The 19,431-nt window shown below is 38.0% G+C and overlaps 1 protein-coding gene across 1 annotated transcript in view; it reads right to left on the minus strand.

The window, feature by feature from the left end:
* The window catches only part of LOC130906300 (leukocyte cell-derived chemotaxin-2-like), a 32,828-nt gene extending 22,744 nt beyond the window's left edge, over positions 1-10,084 (minus strand). Inside the window, exon 1 of the mRNA XM_057820469.1 lies at positions 10,046-10,084. The gene's annotated coding sequence lies outside the window, so the exon portion shown is untranslated. The remainder of the gene's footprint in view (positions 1-10,045) is intronic.
* Positions 10,085-19,431: the final 9,347 nt, after the last annotated feature.

Genomic DNA, 19,431 nt, shown 5'->3' on the forward strand with positions numbered 1-19,431 from the left:
GTAAGAAAAAAAAAAGCAAAATATAAATGTGCTAGTTGTTTATTACACACTTTTATGCTTACAACAATATGAACATTAGCCTATACAAAGCTAGAATTTTGCTCAAAAAGTAGCGGGTATTTAAAGATAATCCAATAACAATTTGCCTTTTGGACCCCGCGTATTGGTCAGCTTTCTTTCTGAAAGAAGGAAGAAAAAAGAAGTCCTGTGCTATAGAGAAAAGCAATCCCAATGACAACATTTTAACATGTATTTTACAAATGAAATGCCTCAATGAATCATTTTTTTTTCTAATGAACGGTTTTCAAAAGCTTTATTGGTGGATTTTCTCAAGTTAGAGTGCCACACAGAAATTAATAAATTTAATTGTGTAAGCAGGATCTGTGTATTATTCTTATTATTTAATTACAGGTCTTTTAGCTCATTTCTATTTATTTTATTTAAATGGGCTATTATTTATTTTATTATGTGTTTATATTTTACAAATGTGAGGTAGTATTCATTTATATTGTGTATTTTATGTTGTATAACTTTAGTTCCTATGTGAATATTCGTTCGTACTTGTTTTGTTGTGGTAGGAGGGTTTTGTATTGAACACGGGGCCGTGTTGGTTATTATTATAGCAGAGAAGACAGCAGTAAATCAACAAAGACAAGTCAACTGTGCCCCGATGTACCACTTAAGAGATCTGATTGATTCAAAAAGTGGGTTATGATTGCATATTAGTTTGAAAATCGACCGGATCCACCGTATTTTTACATGAGTGACTTCCGGTCTGCCCGATCCTAGCTAGTAGTATTGACGAAAGAGGGCCGCGTCTCGCGTCAAATAATAAACTTGCCGTTCTTTACGCTTACGTCGCGTTGAGCGACTGGTGTGCATTGGCTGACTGACTTTAATGCCCGCATTTCACTGCGTTCTCGCGGCATCCACGTTGTCGCGCCGTCGACGTTTCTGGGTTATATACTGTCCTACCGTGTTGGTCCTCATTATAGTAAAGAGGACTGAGTAAATATAATTTACACAAAGAAACTGTAATCCGATCGACTCACAGCCTCAAAAAATAAGGGTTACATTACGTCAGAAACGCGTTCGGTACGCCTCCGTTCCGAACCAAGCACCTCGTACCAAAACGGTTTAATACAAATACATGTACCGTTACACCCTTACTTGTTATGGTATTTGGTTACACTTTAATTGACAGCGGTGTCATAAGACCGTCATAACACCCTTCCTAATTATGACGTGACACTATCATGGGCATTACTGAATGCTTATGACAGATGTCATTATGTGTCATCCGGCATATTATGTTACTAACTCCATTTATGTCCAGCTCGGATCTTTTAACATCCATTCAAAATAATACTAAATGACATCTGTTATAAGCATTCATTCATGCTCATGACAGTGTAATGTCATAATTATGATTGTCTAATGACAGTCTTAAGGCGCCACTGTGAAATAAAGTGTTACCAAATACCATAATTAGCAATTAACGTTACTAACGTTATCTTTCAAGAACGACAAGTCTTTCTATCCGTGTTTCCCTTTGATACAATTTAGGCCCTTGGTTCATCGGATTTTGAATTGAAGACATTTTAAGACTTTGTAATGACTCTCAGGAGCCCTGGCGTAAACAGGCTCCCCTCGAGTTGACCGTCCTACAAGGGGGGGTTAGCTAGTGGACAATTATTCATGGGCCCCTCCTCACTTTCGCAGTCCCCTCAAGACAATTCCCCGGTTTTTGTGTGCTTGTTGGGTGCAAGTGGATTTTTTTTTTTTTTTTGTGGGCCACTCCAGATATTTTAACACTTAAACACTATATTACTGTGCCGCACATCATCTTACCTTTCTGTTTGACACTCTCCTCTCTCAACCACGACCAATTTACGCCCCCTTAGATAGAGGCCCTTCTCCTAGTGGGGTTGCACTCCTGTAAGTTTCGCCCCTGGATTGGATGTCTATCCCGATTAAAGACACTTAAACATGATCATTCAATGTCAGCCCGTGCAGTTCAAATTGACATAATGTCTAGCGCTGTCAATGAGTTAAAACAAACAAACAAAAAAACAAAATGGTTTAATCTTGTGATTACAACGCACTATTAATGCTCTTTCATTCCTTTTTACAGCGGGGCAAATAAGTATTTAGTCAACCACTAATTGTGCAAGTTCTCCCACTTGAAAATATTAGAGAGGCCTGTAATTGTCAACATGGGTAAACCTCAACCATGAGAGACCGAATGTGGGAAAAAAACCCCCCGGAAAATCACACTGTTTGATTTTTAAAGAATTTATTTGCAAATCATGGTGGAAACCAAAAGTTCTTCTCAGTACTTTGTTATGTACCCTTTGTTGGCAATAATGGAGGCCAAATGTTTTCTGTAACTCTTCACAAGCTTTTCACACACTGTTGCTGGTATTTTGGGCCATTCCTCCATGCAGATCTCCTCTAGAGCAGTGATGTTTTGAGGCTGTCGTAGGGCAACACAGACTTTCAACTCCCCCCTCACCCCGTGGCGTCAAAATGATAAGAAGAACAGTGAGCAAAAATCCCAGAACCACACGGGGGGGCCTAGTGAATGACCTACAGAGAGCTGGGACCACAGTAACAAAGACTACTATCAGTAACACAATGCGACACCAGGAACTCAAATCCGGCACAGCCAGATGTGTCCCCCTGCTGAAGAAAGTACATGTCCAGCCCCGTCTGTGTTTCGCTAGAGAGCATTTGGATGATCCAGAAGAGGACTGGAAGAATGTGTTATGGTCAAATGAAACAAAAATAGAACTTTTTGGTAGAAACACAGGTTCTCGTGTTTGGAGGAAAAAGAATACTGAATTGCACCATCCCCACTGTGAAGCATGGGGAGGGAAACATCATGCTTTGAGGCTGTTTAAAGGAAAGAATGAATGGGGCCATGTATCGAGAGATTTTGAGTGAAAATCTCCTTCCATCAGCAAGGGCATCGAAGATGAGACGTGGCTGGGTCTTTCAGCATGACAACTATCCCAAACACACAGCCAGGACAACAAAAGAGTGGCTTGGTAAGAAGCATTTCAAGGTCCTGGAGTGGCCTAGCCAGTCTCCAGATCTCAACCCCATAGAAAATCTGTGGAGGGAGTTGAAAGTCCCTGTTACACAACGACAGCCCAAAACATCACTGCTCTAAAGGAGATCTGCATGGAGGAATGGGCCAAAATGCAAGCAACAGTATGTCAAAAGCTTGTGAAGAGTTACAGAAAACATTTGGCCTCAGTTATTGCCAACAAAGGGTACATAACAAAGTATTGAGATGAACTTTTGGTATTGACCAAATACTTATTTTCCACCATGGTTTGCAAATAAATTCTTTAAAAATCAAACAATGTGATTTTTCCCCCCCCCCCCCACATTCTGTCCCTCATGGTTGAGGTTTACCCATGTTGACAATTACAGGCCTCTCTAATATTTTCAAGTGGGAGAACTTGCACAATTAGTGGTTGACTAAATACTTATTTGCCCCACTGTATGTCACTCAGGTGAAGGGGTCATTGAACAAACAACCAACATGTGGTCTCTTAATGGATCATGATTGCTCTGTAGGTTTAAATCAGTTTTTCACTGACACATATACGGTTGTGTTGATTTGAAAAACATATTTTGGGGAAAATTAGGGAGTGGATGCACAGCAAGCTGGAGCAGAAGCATTGAGTGAAGAGGGGGAGTGAATGTGAGGATGATGAAACAGTAATAACAGAAGATAGGGGGCACTATAGACTGACAAATCGGTGGAAGGATGGTATTGTGGTTTCCTGACCATTTTCCATCACTCTTTTCCTCATTAGGGTCAGAGGTGATATAGAGGCGGGGTACACCCAGGACCGCTTGTTAGTAAATGGCATACTGCAAACCCCATGATTTGTAGGAGCAACGGTAAGTAATTGACGCCTCCTGAAAATGTTTACAATTACCCATTAATAATTCAAACCTGCAATATAACACAAACTGTGATATAGGCTACCGAGACTTTGTCGTTTGTTAGTTTGAGCTGTTTAAAAACCACTCAGCAGGTCATAAACATAGACCTGGCAGCGACTCTCTATAATTTAACCCATAACCCAGACCAAATTTAGCTGCACTCCAACATGTAAATCCCTTACAACCGCAAGATCTATTACTTTAATATTTTTTTCTTGACACCAATTACTCCTTTATGTATAAAGTAGCTAGGTTTTGGCTATATATTTTTCCAGTTTGCATGTTAAGGTGTTGTGGACAGAGAAAATTATACGGAAGAAGTGAATAGGTGAGTGGATGTTACAGAAGGTCTATCAGATAAAATCAGACGTTAATTTGTAAATTGAGGGCTAATAGTTTGCTACCTTGAGCTTTGTTCAAAGTAATTAAACCATTACTTTTTGGGTTTATGCGATTTGGTCAATATTTTATACATTACTGCAATAAAACTAGGACATGCTAAGAGTTCTCTATTCAGTTTATTCTTCCCAAGAAAGGAAGGACTGCAGAAGGACATAAATGATGCAAATTTTTGTGATGGATGATGCGCAGATCAAAGCGTTATTGATGGAGCATTGCAGACGAGAGCGAGAATATCAAACCCAGCGGGAAGGGCGGCGGTATTATCGGCCATCCTTTTGATGGTGACAAAGGCGGGGGGAACGTGTTGAAAAAGATGAGAGTTGAGGCAATACTCAGGCTGATAAAAAGAAAAAAAAAATAGTAGCAAGATATGTCTTTGTAATCTTAGCTGGGCTTGGGCCTCATTTAGGGGTCACCTTGTAATTTGGAATTCTATTGAGTAATTGTGGTCACTTAGCTCCTATTTTTAGGTTATACAAGATTGACATCGGGGGTGGATCTTAAGGGGGTGGTGAAGGTGCAGCGACACCTGGGCCCAGGCCTCTCGGGCAGTGTTTTTTAACCTTTTTGACTCACGGCACGTTTTTAGATTGGAAAAAATCTCACGGCACACCACAAACCAAAAATGTTCCAAAATTATTTTCTGTACAGTATATTCAATTATAGAATAATTTCTCAGTATGTATACTTACTCAGTGTGAAACTTGAGCCTGTTTAGATGAACACAAAGTCGATATCCTTATTTTTCAACAGCTCTCAGTCTTTGTTTTTATTTTATTTTTTTTTTATAGCAGTTAGGGTTGAAAAAGCTCAGAATTATCAAACAGGGGGACTTGAGCATCTCGCGGACAATGGCTTTGTAGGCAGGTAGTATTAGTGTCTCTGACACAGTGTCGGACTTTTTGGATTTAGCAACAAGGTAACAGGCTTTGAGGGCTTTCTCATTTTCCTTCGTAGTTTTTATATTACAAAAAAAGTTGCCTGTTTCTCTGTGTTTTCACGAAAGGCGAACAAAATGGTCCATCGACTTGTTTTGAAGTGACGGGTGTTTTGTTTGAAGAAGACTTTTAAACTTGCTTGGCACCATGGCGCTGTGCTGCTCGTGTCGCGTTCAAGAACTGCTTGGATTTTTAGCCATTAGCCACCTTGCTGTTCTCAACACTGTGCTGTAATATAACACAGGGGGAGGATTGACGGTCGTCACATATGGATAAAATAGAAAGGACATTTTTGGGAATCTTCGTCTGGGTCTGTTTGCTGTTTTTGCCTTGCTGTCTGATTGCTGTCGACTTGAAATAAATTGTCAACTTCTGTTTTGAAGCCTTCTTTTAGTTTTGAAAACGGAGTCCATTAGGGGTGCAACGGTTCAGTTAGCCCACGGTTCGGTTTGAACCTCGGTTTTGGGATGACGGTTTCGGTTCGGTTTCGGTTTGCGTTTTGCATTAAAAAAAAAAAAAGACTGACTTTCCAAAAGACTGCCTTTATTTTGCTTTTAAGAAAATGAAATAAACACTTAAAATGTAAACATTTTTAACTGTTAAACTTAAAAGGCCTCTTAGCTCTTTGGCTAGTGTAGTGACTGACTACTGAAATACACACACAGTAGTAAAAATAACTTCAAAAGAACAATTGCACATTAGCTTGAACTATTGAGTGAACTGACAATATAAACGACAGTTCAGGGGAAACAAACAATAACAAAAATAAAACGGCCAGCAACAGCAACAAATAAATAAAAATACTGACCGTTTTCAAGTAACAAATACTTATGTACAGTAAAGTCAAAAGTGCAACATCAGTTACAGTTACTGTTAATAGATAATAGCTATTATTTAGATTATTATTATTTCTTTTTTTCAAGTTTGAGAATCTTATGCAAAAACACAAGCCTGTCGACATTCTCTGGAGCAAGGCGAGAGCGGCATGCACTGACAAGGACTGGAGAAAACTCTTTCGCTTGGAACAGAGGTTCCTGGGACACAGAAGTGCCTGAAATGTTGCAACACCGCAGATTTAAAAGAAGCCGGTGTTTCCTCAAAATTCGGTCCCTCCACTCCTCTGCTTGCCATAGCTTTTACTGTTTTTTCTCTTGTTTCACTTCACTCGTAAGTGAGAGAGGGCGTTACTCGGCTCTTATTACACAGGTGCTTGACAGCGATTGGACATTTACTCGCGGGGCGGGATTTTCTCCACAGCTGCACTTCACTGTGCTTCTGTGTACACAGGCACACAGAGCTCGAACAATTCATTCCACAGAGCGTTCTGAATAAATTTCAAAACCGAAAAGGCACGGTTCATAAAGGCGTATTCAACCGTACAGGGCGAACCGTGCGGTTCGGCTTTGAACCGCAAACAGTTGCACTGCTAGAGTCCATACAAGTGGTGAAAACTAAGGTGAACGCGCAGTTTGGCCTTTTGGCCGGGTTGTTGAGATGCGCCGGCCCAGGTCATTGGAATGGCGTTTTGGCTGGCGTGATTCCTATGGAGATAGAATAGTGCCAAAAGAAGTGAGGTTGTAAAATGAAAATTCTTCCTGTAAAATGACCATTTTTAACTAAAAAACACTTGTATTACCGACTTTTTCCTTTTGTAATAAACATGAAAAAAACACAATGTAAAAAATACATTATACAAGTGTTTTTTTTCCAATTACAAGTGATTTTTTTTGTTCTACGGGTGTTTTTTCTTAGCTACAGGTTAAAAAGTTTTGTCTCACCCTTGTCGCGTTTTATGAGACAAAAAAAATACTTGTAACCTAGTTTTAAAATAAAAACATACCTGTAAAATGACTCATCTTAACTAAAAAACACTTGTATTTTAACTAAAAAAACACTTGTATTTCCAAATTTTTCGTTGTGAAATAAACATGAAAAAACAATATTAAAAAATTTCTTCAAGTGTTTTTTTCCCCCATTTACAAGTGATTTTTTTATTTTTCTACAGGTGTTTTTTTCTTTGCTACAGGTGAAAAAGTTTCGTCTCACCCCTTGTGGCGTTTTCTGAGACAAAAGTCACTTGTAACCAAAGATGAAAAAATCTACTTGTACATCGAAATAATATGTTGTAAAACACAAAAATATCATTCCAAGTCGTGGTCAAAAGAAGACGTTAGTTAAGAAAGAACACAATCTAGTGAATAGTTCTTCGGGTGTTTTATCTTTAATAATCTACAAGTGTTTTCTGAGCATGTACAACTAAATAAATTTCGGCCCAAGCATGTGATGTGAGGCAAAATTCAGACCAATCGGAACGGCGACTGTTCAGGAGGAGGGCGGGACACACCATTGCCGACCTGCTCCTTCTTGCTTTATTCATCACGGCAGAGTACGACAGAAATGGCAGAGCTGCTCTGCCATTTCTGTCGTACTCTGCCGTAATGGCCGAAATGGCAGAGCTGCTCTGCCATTTCTGTCGTACTCTGCCGTGATGAATAAAGCAAGAAGGAGCAGGTCGGCAATGGTGTGTCCCGCCCTCCTCCTGAACAATCGCCGTTCCGATTGGTCTGAATTTTGCCTCACATCACATGCTTGGGCCGAAATTTAGTTGTACATGCTCAGAAAACACTTGTAGATTATTAAAGATAAAACATCCGAAGAACTATTCACTAGATTGTGTTCTTTCTTAACTAACGTCTTCTTTTGACCACGACTTGGAATGATATTTTTGTGTTTTACAACATATTATTTCGATGTACAAGTAGATTTTTTCATCTTTGGTTACAAGTGACTTTTGTCTCAGAAAACGCCACAAGGGGTGAGACGAAACTTTTTCACCTGTAGCAAAGAAAAAAACACCTGTAGAAAAATAAAAAAATCACTTGTAAATGGGGGAAAAAAACACTTGAAGAAATTTTTTAATATTGTTTTTTCATGTTTATTTCACAACGAAAAATTTGGAAATACAAGTGTTTTTTTAGTTAAAATACAAGTGTTTTTTAGTTAAGATGAGTCATTTTACAGGTATGTTTTTATTTTAAAACTAGGTTACAAGTATTTTTTTTGTCTCATAAAACGCGACAAGGGTGAGACAAAACTTTTTAACCTGTAGCTAAGAAAAAACACCCGTAGAACAAAAAAAATCACTTGTAATTGGAAAAAAAACACTTGTATAATGTATTTTTTACATTGTGTTTTTTTCATGTTTATTACAAAAGGAAAAAGTCGGTAATACAAGTGTTTTTTAGTTAAAAATGGTCATTTTACAGGAAGAATTTTCATTTTACAACCTCACTTCTTTTGGCACTATTCTATCTCCATAGATTCCGGCAATCTGGCTAAAAGATCAAATTCCAACACCCTTATCAATGCCTTGACTATATTTTCTATTCATTTTGCAATTCATTTTACGGATAAAAGTGGCTTGGAAATTACAAACATGTCTGCAAGACTGATTACTTACTTTTGAAAGGGAGTGTCTATAGTGTATTACAGAGACAAGGTATTTCAGTTTGCGTTACGTTAACAAGAGCACAAATTTGAAAACATTTAAAAATGTAACCAACAAAAGTCAGTTTACTAATTTGAAAGATAGGCCTTCAGTGCAAGGAAATATGTGTGTCAGCAGCTGAAAACTGTGTCTCCATGTTTACTTTGAGCTCCAGGCTCTTCTATTTTGATTCCGAAGAAATACGTCACCATTGGAAATGCCTTGGAATATGATTGTTTCTAATTTTCTCTGACGCACGTCTCTGCCTGGCTGCTCCTCAGGTTCCGCTTTCCCCTGAAGATGGCAGTAATCATCCACAGAAAGAGGAAGGCGAGGAGGCACGTTGCAAATGCACGGCTCCCCTGACTTAATTACATAGCACTCTCATGCCAGGGAACGTGATCATTCAAAGAGTATGTGGCTGCATGGCAAGAGAGATGTTCAAAGAGAGATAGAAAAAAAAAACTAGGGAAAGAAACTGCGGGAGTGCATTTATTTTGCCTTCGCAAATAATGGTGTCATCTTACCCCGCTGCGATTCTGCAAACATCTCAGCATTATCACAGTTTTGACTCAAGTCAGTCAACACAAAAGACAATTTTAACAGAACCTCAAGACACACACATCCGATAGACTTAATGTATTGAGAAAAAAATTACCACTTCGTCTTCTTCTAAAAGTCTAACCTTTACCTGGATATGACTTTGATGCCTTAATCGTTAAACCAGCCGTATAAACATAGGAGGATCTACTATTCAGGCGAAGTAGGCGATCGCCTTAGGCCCCCAACCAGTAGGGGGCCCCCAACCAGCTGCCCTTGCCCCAACGAGCAAGAGCTTGGGCCACCGGAGCCAGCACCCCAACTATTCGTCATGTATAATTATGTCAGCAAACCAAACAGATAACAAAACAAAAAAGACAGCCATTTGAATGCTGCATTGATATTATCCCCCGCCCCCACACACAAACACACGCACTACAATGGACTGTTCCACGACGACGGACTGAGTATCAGTTGCTTATAACAAGGATGCACTAAAGGACCCAAATGCTCGACAGTTAAATTCAAACAAAGATTTCTTTTCCAGTTCATAAAATTCAAAAAAAGGAAGTTAACAAAAATTCACAGCATCGGCTGGACATTAATCAACAAAAATTCACAGCAACAGCTGGACATCAATCAACTGAGTAGATTTCACTAGAAACAAAAAAGGCATTGGTTCAAAAACATGATTTGTTCTCAAAAAGGGGCTTACACAAGGACGTGGCGTAGGACGTGGCAGGATAGCAAACAAACCGACACTGGGAAAGGTTAGAAGCAGGCTATTTATACAGAGGGTCACAGGTGGACGCAATCAGCCTGATTAGCAAGGGCAGGAAGTAGTTAACTCTAGGAGGCACGCCACTACCAAAATAAAAGAATCTGACATGAATCAACACAAAACATTAACAAGACTTCCGAGACGTGACAGCTTTGCTTCATTTAGCACCGTTCAGCTTCGCTTAGCTCTGTTTAGCATCGCTTAGCTCCGCTTAGCTGTTCGTTAGCTTCACTTAGCTCTCCCACGTCTTATACGCCACTAGGCTCGCTATTTTTACAGCGCACTTGCTACTTTGCATGTCGGCTATCGTTTATTTCGAACACATGAGCGAAGGTGCTCTCCATGAATTAATTAATATTATAATATGTTGAGTAAATACTACAGAATACAGATTCTACACTAAGAATAGCTTTCAAATGACAAATATGATTGGCAATGAATAATTATTATAATTATTATACTACTATTATAAATAGTAGTATACTATAATAATGCTAGAATTTTTTTTAAAGAATTGTTTTGAATAATGTTGGAAAGGTAAAGTCAGGGTTCTGAATCTGTTTACTTTCCATTCTTTTGCACTAGTAAATGCTATTAGCATTTAACCTCATTGTTTATTTGTGATTAATTATTGTTATTTACATGACTATTTGTACTTTAATAAAGAATTTAAGTGTTCCAAAATGGTTTTGTGAATTAATAAGCATCAAAACAAAAATTCCATTGCTAAATTAGTAAAAAAAAAAAAAAAAGAAAGAAAATTATTAGATGAGTCGACTTATCGTAAAACTAGTCGGCTGACTAATCAGGAGAAAATTTGTCGTTTAGGACAGCCCTAGTGTACCGGAACATATTTCCTCCACACCCTTCTCACCTTTTTAACCCCTGACCCATGAAGAGGGCCCCTGGATATGTTCGCCTTAGGCCCCAAAATTGCCAAGTCTGCCACTGCGTATAAACCGTACATTTTGGACTATTAACCGCTACTTTTTTCCCCTCATTGTGAATCCTGTGATTTATAGTCCAGTGCAACTTATTTGTCGATTTTTATGGGTTAATAGGTAGACCCTCATAATTATGACATGACACTGTCATGGACAATAATGACTGCTAAAGACAGATGTCATTAAGTGTCATCCATCAAATTTTGTCATTAAATCCATTTATGTCCAGTCCAGATCTTTTACATCCTTTCAAAAGTGAGATAATTTGCTGGATGACACATAATGACATCCATCACAAGAATTCATTAATGCTCATGAAAGTGTCAGGATGACATAATTAAGGCTTTCTTATGATAGTCTCATGACACCTCTGTCAAATAAAGCGTTAATGGTTACTATCTTCTGATGTAAATTGAAAGTTGCGGCTTGTAGTCAGATGTGCTTTATCGTCCGAAAATTACAGTATCTAAATGAGTATTTCTTTCACGTCTTTTGCTTATAAGTAGACAAATGTATAACAACACAATCGACAATATTTACTGCACGAAGGGTTAAGAAACCGTGATTATGATAGATAAATTGGTATTTAATTAGCAGCGTAACTGATTTTATGAAAGTGGTACTTATGTGATCTGCTTGAATAATTGTGGAGTGCACTTATTTGCTGCAGGCAGTAAAGGTGTTGTGTATTTGCTCTAAACTAGTTTTCTCTTTAAGGAGATTAAGGCTGCTGATATTGAATATTTTAGTAATTAAGTTTTGTATTAAAAATTCAATCGATTAATCGAGTGATTGGATAAAATATATTTTTTTAAGGTAAAAAGTATTTATAAATATACATAAGAAAACATGACATTTCACCTAAAATTGGACCGCTTTTAGACAATCAGTCTTTATTTTAGATGTACATGGTTGAAAAACAGCCAACAATTGCATTTCAGATGTGACTAAAAAAAGAACAAATTCATTGCTTTCACTCAAAAAACGTAAGATTTTTTTTTTTAAATAAGATCTTATTTCTTTCCAAAAAATGTCATTACACTTGATAACACACTTAAAAGTTAGGTGTTTTTCCCAATGTGTTTCAATTAGGTCTACATCTATCGATTATTTTAGTAGTCGATTAATCAATGAACTAGTTAGTTCGAATAATCAAGTAATCGGGATTAAAATACCTGACCTGAGCCTCAAACGGTATAAAAAAATAAATGAGGATATATGTGCAACAAAAGAACAATTGACTAACTTACATAGCAAAAGTCCACTGGTTTAAATGTGATAAAATGCCAACTTTTTTTTTTTTTTTTTTTTTTTTTTTTTTACAATGCTCTTAACAAATAGTTCAAAATAATATTCCCACAAAAAACGGCTAACTGTACCTTTAAACTAAATTATGAATGCATTAAAAAACATTAGCTCAAACAAAAACGTAGCTTATGTTGGTCTTAACAGGGAGCAACTGGATTCAGCCATGTGAAATGAGGCCGACTAGAGGGCAGTGTATCCACCCAAATCAGTAAAACTAAATGCAAACACTTTCAGAACAAACCATTCCAATGCCACTTTAATTAAATGAATACTCGAGGCAGCAAAATTTAATTTGAATATTTTTTTTCTAATCGAATACTCGAGTTAACCGATTAATCGTTGCAGCACTAGTTTCAATAGCGTACCGCACGAATGCTATTTTTAGACCGTGACATCGCCATCGTAACCCAGAACTGGGTCAACATAGACACGCACTCGCTTACAACAAGTTATTACTGCTTGTTTTCTGCCAGTAATCTTTCAAAAAAAGAACATGCCGAGAAAACACTGCTGCTATGGAACTTATAGAAATGACTCTAGACATTACGACATATGACGGATGTTTTCTTCATACGTTTCCTGAAGCCAAAAAAGAGGAAAAAATGTGAACAATGGATCAACTTGTGCGGACGTCCAAAAGACCAGTTTAACGCCAGCAAGGTGAAACAATTCACCTTTATATGCAGTAAACATTTTGTTGGGGGCCATGGTCCTACAGAGGACGAAGAGGTAAGCCATTTTGATATTTTATTTTTAGAGTGGCGTTTTGCCGTGCTGCTGCTGACAATGAATGACCTGAAAAAAATTTAAATGGTATCTGACCGCCACTTTTGTCGGAAAAAAAAAAAAAAAAAACTTTCGTAAGGGGGAAGTGTAAATAAATTATAGAAATAAGATTTGTTATTAATGTGTTCGTTTAGTGTCACCGAGTAGCATTTGCGATCGCTACCCAAAAATAGCAATGTAAATTCCCCCCAAGAACGGTCAGAGACGTAAAACACCAGACGATATAATATATGATAGACAGGGCATATGGTGGTAAAAGATAAATTGTTGAAACAGGAGAATGTCGTTGTCAATGGCGTAAGGCAATACACATAAGAAAAGTGTCGATTAAAAAAAGCTACCTCTAGAGCAGGTCGGCTCTTTTTCAGCCCTCGACACACAAGCCATCTCTTTAACTGACCATTTGTATATTCTTCCACATCTTTACCAGTGAATTTGGCACCAGGGACATCATTTTCAGACAGAATTGGTATGTTTAGCTCAGTAAATATATCGTTTGTACACTATTTCTGTACATTTAGCATTAGGGACAAACGCGAGTTTGACCTGTCTCGCAAGAATTGCGAACTTCATGAGTATTAATGAGCAAAAGTCACGTGTTGCGTGTGGTACGCCATTGAATTTCCATTTGTGTCAAGCTATTTATAAGATCTAGTTAAGTTTTAAGTTGGTCTAAATTGTAAGTCTTGATAGGATTTTGAGTTTTTGCAGTGTTCAAAATAAATGTATGATACTTGCTGTATTGGAGCACATTAGGCACCAGTGCTACCTGGTGTTTTATCCATCAATGACTACAGAGCTAAAATTTACAGTTAGCTTTATTATGTTTTTATTTTTCACCCTTCTCTCTCAACAGCACTGTGTTATTACAGATTAAATAAAGCCTGTATGAAAGACACATTAGCCAAGCATCGACAGTGGTCATAATTAATAGAAACCTAGCGTTACGTTAGCAAGGTACAGTAACAGTAATCTTATATATTAGCGCTACGTTACTTAATTTGACCTTGTCCCGAATATCATTCCTCTGCTTTGAGAGTAAACGGGGTGCCTTTAGTGGAGCTGCAGCATTGAAGACGTGCTGTACCCAGATAACAAAATATAACTGGAGTGGATATGGGCCAGATGTACTGCAAATTTCGGCCCAGCTTCGTAAAACGGATCCACCCCAGTGTCTTTTTGAACAGTAGCCCAAACTCAGGAGTTACCTCCCGGATCAGCAACCAGTTTAGGGCCAGAACTGGTCCAAAGTAGCAGACAAGACATTAATGTATGGCCCGGATATGGCACACATGTTACCCAATCTGGACCAGATTTGTATCAAAACCGTTTTCAGTATTAAATTTGGAGTGCATTTTGTTCAATGTATCATATTGTAATGTGTTTATATTGTAAATTAAATTGGCCTATTAGAAGCAACAACGACAACAGTTTTTCATGCCATTTATTAATGCAACATACAATAACATAACAATATTACACTGTTGTTTCACAAAATATTTTAATTGGAACAAGCAACTCAACATTAAAGATGACCTATTTTTAGACTGTAAAATACATATTGTATTTGTTAAGGTTCTGGGGTAACGGGGGACATGATTCATTGACGATGAGAGGGAGTGTTAGTGTCCGAAGAATCCGGTGGGCAGTTTGGTGATAGAACAGGTGAAAGGGCAGGCAGGCAGGCAGGCAGGCAGTTTTGACAGGTGAGCAGTACAGGATATTGGGGGGGGGTGGACACACAAAAATGAGCTCAGTATCAGGATTACAAGATTGTTTGTTAGCTGAAAGTCACATACCTGTAGGTGAGTTGTTGATCTGGAGATGATGTGAGGCTAAGGACCGGTTTGGTGCCTTTCTCTTTGCTTTCCTCAGCCTCATCGTCGTGACCTCGATATTTTTCATGGTTGAAATCAAATATATCCACTGCCTCTGCCTTCTTCCTGTATGCATGTAATGTTGGCGCGATGTGGTGCAATAAAAGTAGTTCGGGCAATACGTCATGCTTAGAGCTGGCAAAATCAAACGATTCTTCGAGGCGGAGTAGATCCCTCGATCAATTTTTAAAATCGAGTTACTCGAATTATTCGAGTAATCGTTTCAGCTCTAAAGGAGAAAGAAAAGAAAATAAGGCATTGAAAGTTGATTGGCCTTGTTGAGACTGACAAATCTGATTTTTGAAACTGAAACTGGATGCCTCTTTTGTAGTCTGAACAGTCATGAAATATGAAGTATTCTGATCAATTCGCCACTGGCAACAAAACAGAAGTCTGGATAGATTTCCATTAAAAACAACATTTTAAAACTCGCCATTGACCACCGTCGCCAACACAAGAAATATTATCCAATGCCCATTCCTTGTAGTAGCAGTTATTTATGATCTAGGTTGAGCGGTGTGTACTTACCGTCTATGTGCTTTTGGAGAAAGAACATAGCATAGGTAGAGGCAGAGCGTGAGAAACGGCATGAGCTAGCGGGGCTAAAAGGGCAACTAGAAACATGGACGCTGTTAACAGGAGTCATTAGTGTCACCAGTCAGCTATAAATAGTTTAAAGAATGCACAAGGGTGCTTTTTTGGCCAGTTAGCACAGAAAACATTGACCAGATCGCTGCAGAAGGCTCAGTGTGTGAAGGTATATCCAATTTGTGTCCTTCTCCCATGGTGCTAATGTACCGTGCAGAAAAACTGTAGTCGGTCAATGGAAAGTTTGACTATTTTTGCAGCATTATTGGCCTAGGGAAAAAGTCTATATTTTGCACCAACATACAGTAGCTAATAAGCTTGGCACACCAAGGTGTCTATTAGAGACTTGCAATCACAGTCTTTTCTTGGGGACTGTTCCCCAAAATTCTTTTTGACCTTGTTTTGACTTTCTTTTTCCTCACTTTTAAGTCACAAACTTTCAATAGAAAGATCAAATAACACTGAAAAACATCTGAGTCAGGGATGTCACAGAATCCGTAGTGATAGAGTTTAGTTTAGACTAATTCCAACAGCATCACCTATTCAATTTTTGTCTAAATTAAATTTGCTGAATGCCTCAGGATTCCATTAGTATTGATTTGAAAGCTCTTAAAAGCACCATGACTTGATACTATATTAGATTTTCCCGTAACTTATAGTTCAAATTCCTGGAATCTCAATTGGTTTTGGACTTTTTTTTTGTTGTTGCTGTCAAACTTTTTTTTATCTTTTTTTCTTCCTTTCATTTCTTCCCTTATTACATGATTTAATGCTGATGATGATGATGCTGATGTGATGATGATGATGACAAATGACAATGACAATAAATAAATTCAAATTAAAAAAAACAATTAAAATTTTTAATCGAGTTAATCACAGGTTAAAAATTAATTATTCGTAATTAATCGCAATTCAAACCATCTCTAAAATTTTTGTGTAAATTATTGTTGGAATGGAAAGATAAGACACAAGACTGACATAAACATTCAAAATACTGTACATAAGTACTGTATTTGTTTATTAGCACAATATATCAACAAGATGGCATTAACATTAACATTCTGTTAACGCGATCCATGGATAGAAAGACTTGTAGTTCTTAAAAGATTTTAGTACAAGTTATAGAAATTTTATATTAAAACCCCTTTTAATGTTTTCGTTTTAATAAAATGTGTAAAATTTTCAATCAAAAAATAAACTAGAAGCTCGCCATTGTTGATGTCAATAATTAAACAATGCTCATGTTGCTGAAACCCGTAAAATCAGTCACACCCAAGTGCCGGCAGAGGCCGACAAAACACCAAAAAACACAAGTAACAAGTGGAAATGACACTTTGCTGTCATTTTAATCTTTTTGAGCGGTGCATGTGCGTTAAATACATCAAATATTTTCACGTGATTAATCTAAAAAATTAATTACCGCCTGTTAACGCGCTAATTTTGACAGCCCTATTTATTTATTTTTTTTTTTTGTGGTTGTAAAAAAATGAATCAAGTCTCTTAAAAAATCGGCTTGAAATTAATCACGTTTCACATTAGTTGATAGAATGTCAATGATTTTAGAAAAATTGAAAATGATTTCAGAAAAACCTTAGAGAAGTGAGAGTCTTCAGCTAGTAGGGGTGTAACGGTACACAAAAATCTTGGTTCGGCACGTACCTCGGTTTTGAGGTCACGGTTCGGTTCATTTCGGTACAGTAAGAAAAAAAAACGCAAAATAGAAATGGCTAGTTGTTTATTACTCACCTTTTTGCTTTCAACAATAGGAACATTAGCCTATACAAAGCTAGAATTCTGCTCAAAAAGTAGCGGGTTTTTAAAGATAATCCAACAACAATTTGCCTTTCGGACTCCGCGTATTGGTCAGCTTTCTTTCTGTAAGAAAGAAGAAAAAAGAAGTCCTGTGCTAAAGATAAAAGCAATCCCAATGACAAAGATTTTAACATGTATTTTACAAATGAAATGCCTCAATGAATCATTTTTTTTTCTTATGAACGGTTTCCAAAAGCTTTATTGGTGGATTTTCTCAAATTAAAGCGGCACACAGAAATTAATAAATTTAATTGTGTAAGCAGGATCTGTGTATTATTCTTATTATCTAATTACAGGTGTTTTAGCTCATTTCAATTTATTTTAGTTAAATGGGCTATTATTTATTTTGTGCTTATATTTTACCAATGTGATGTAGTAGTCATTTATATTGTATATTTTATGTTGTATAACTTTAGTTCCTATGTGAATATTAGTTCCTACTTGTTTTGTTGTGGTAGGAGGGTTTTGTATTGAACACGGGGCCGTGTTGGTTATTATTATAGCAGAGAAGACAGCAGTAAATCAACAAAGACAAGTCAACTGTGCCCCGTTCTACCACTCAAGAAATCTGATTGACTCAAAAAGTGGATTACGATTGCATATTAGTTTGAAAATCGACCGGATCCACCGTATTTTTACACGAGTGACTTCCGGTCTGCCCGATCCTAGCTACCGGTAGTAGTATTGACACAGGAGGGTCGCGTCTCACGTCAAATTATAAACTCTGCCGTTCTTTCCACGTGCGTCATGTTGAGCCGCTCCTGGGACGCGTCTAACACGCGGGCCGCACTGCGACTGGTGTGCATTGGCTGATTGACTTTAACGGCCGCGTTTCACTGCGTTCTCGCGGTGGCCACGTTGTCGCGCCGTTGACTTTTCTGGGTTGTTACTGTCCTACCGTGTTGGTCCTCATTATAGGAGAGAAGACGGAGTAAATATAATCTACACAAAGAAACTGTAACCCGATCGACTCACAGCCTCAAAAAGAAAGGGTTACATTACGTCAGAAACTCGTTCGGTACGCCTCCGTTCCGATCCGAGCACCACGTACCGAAACGGTTCAATACAAATACATGTACCGTTACACCCTTATCGGAAAGTGGAAGTGAATACTGTGGTTTTTTTTTTTTTTTTTTTAAAGGTAAATGTTTCAAGGACAGAAAGAGGAGGAAACGGAAATAAATTGAGGCAACGAAGCATTAAAAGTAAGAAGGTTGCGAATCTGTTCCGTGGAAGGCATGCGAGCAGAACCTTTTTCGGCATCGGGGCAACCGAGAGACGAGACGAGAAGAGAGAACGCATGAAGGTAGAGTGGGGGGGAATGGGGTGTCTCCCTCATCGTATCCAAAGGGACAAATCACCTGCTGAGCAAAGCCAATGGCACCAACTGCGTTCCTTCCATGATTAATAGGGCTGTCGAATGCAGTGCTGTGTATGTGACCCATTTTAGGCAAGCACAAGCACAGCCTCTGCCTCTTGCTCCTTATGTAAAAGGGAGGACCAACAGCTCAATTTACTGCCTCTGCATCCTGCTTTCTTCTTAGTGAGCCACTGCAAGTGTCATGTCTTTTTGCCTCAATTGGAGTGCCTAGTTTAGCCTGAAATGTTTGCTCATCTCATGGTTCATTCAACTGGTTCTGTAGAGAGATTCTGACACAAATTTCCAGTGTTGCTTAGGTTAGAGTTGTCTGATTGGCAATGACAGGGCTTTTAAAGGAAACCACAGATAGAAAGACTTGTAGTTCTTAAAAGATACAGTGGTATGAAAAAGTATCAGAACCTTTTGGAATTTCTCACATTTCTGCATGAAATCACCATCAAATGTGATCTGATGTTTGTCAAAATCACACAGATGAAAAAACAGTGTCTGCTTTAACTAAAACTACCTAAACATTTATAGATTTTCATATTTTAATGAGTATAGTATGCAAACAATGACAGAAGGGGGCAAATAAGTAGGCAAACCATCACATTTAATATTTTGTGCCCCCCCCCCCCCCGGCAG

The sequence above is a fragment of the Corythoichthys intestinalis genome, chromosome 18 (assembly GCF_030265065.1).
Source record: "Corythoichthys intestinalis isolate RoL2023-P3 chromosome 18, ASM3026506v1, whole genome shotgun sequence".
Classification (NCBI taxonomy): Eukaryota; Metazoa; Chordata; class Actinopteri; order Syngnathiformes; family Syngnathidae; genus Corythoichthys; species Corythoichthys intestinalis.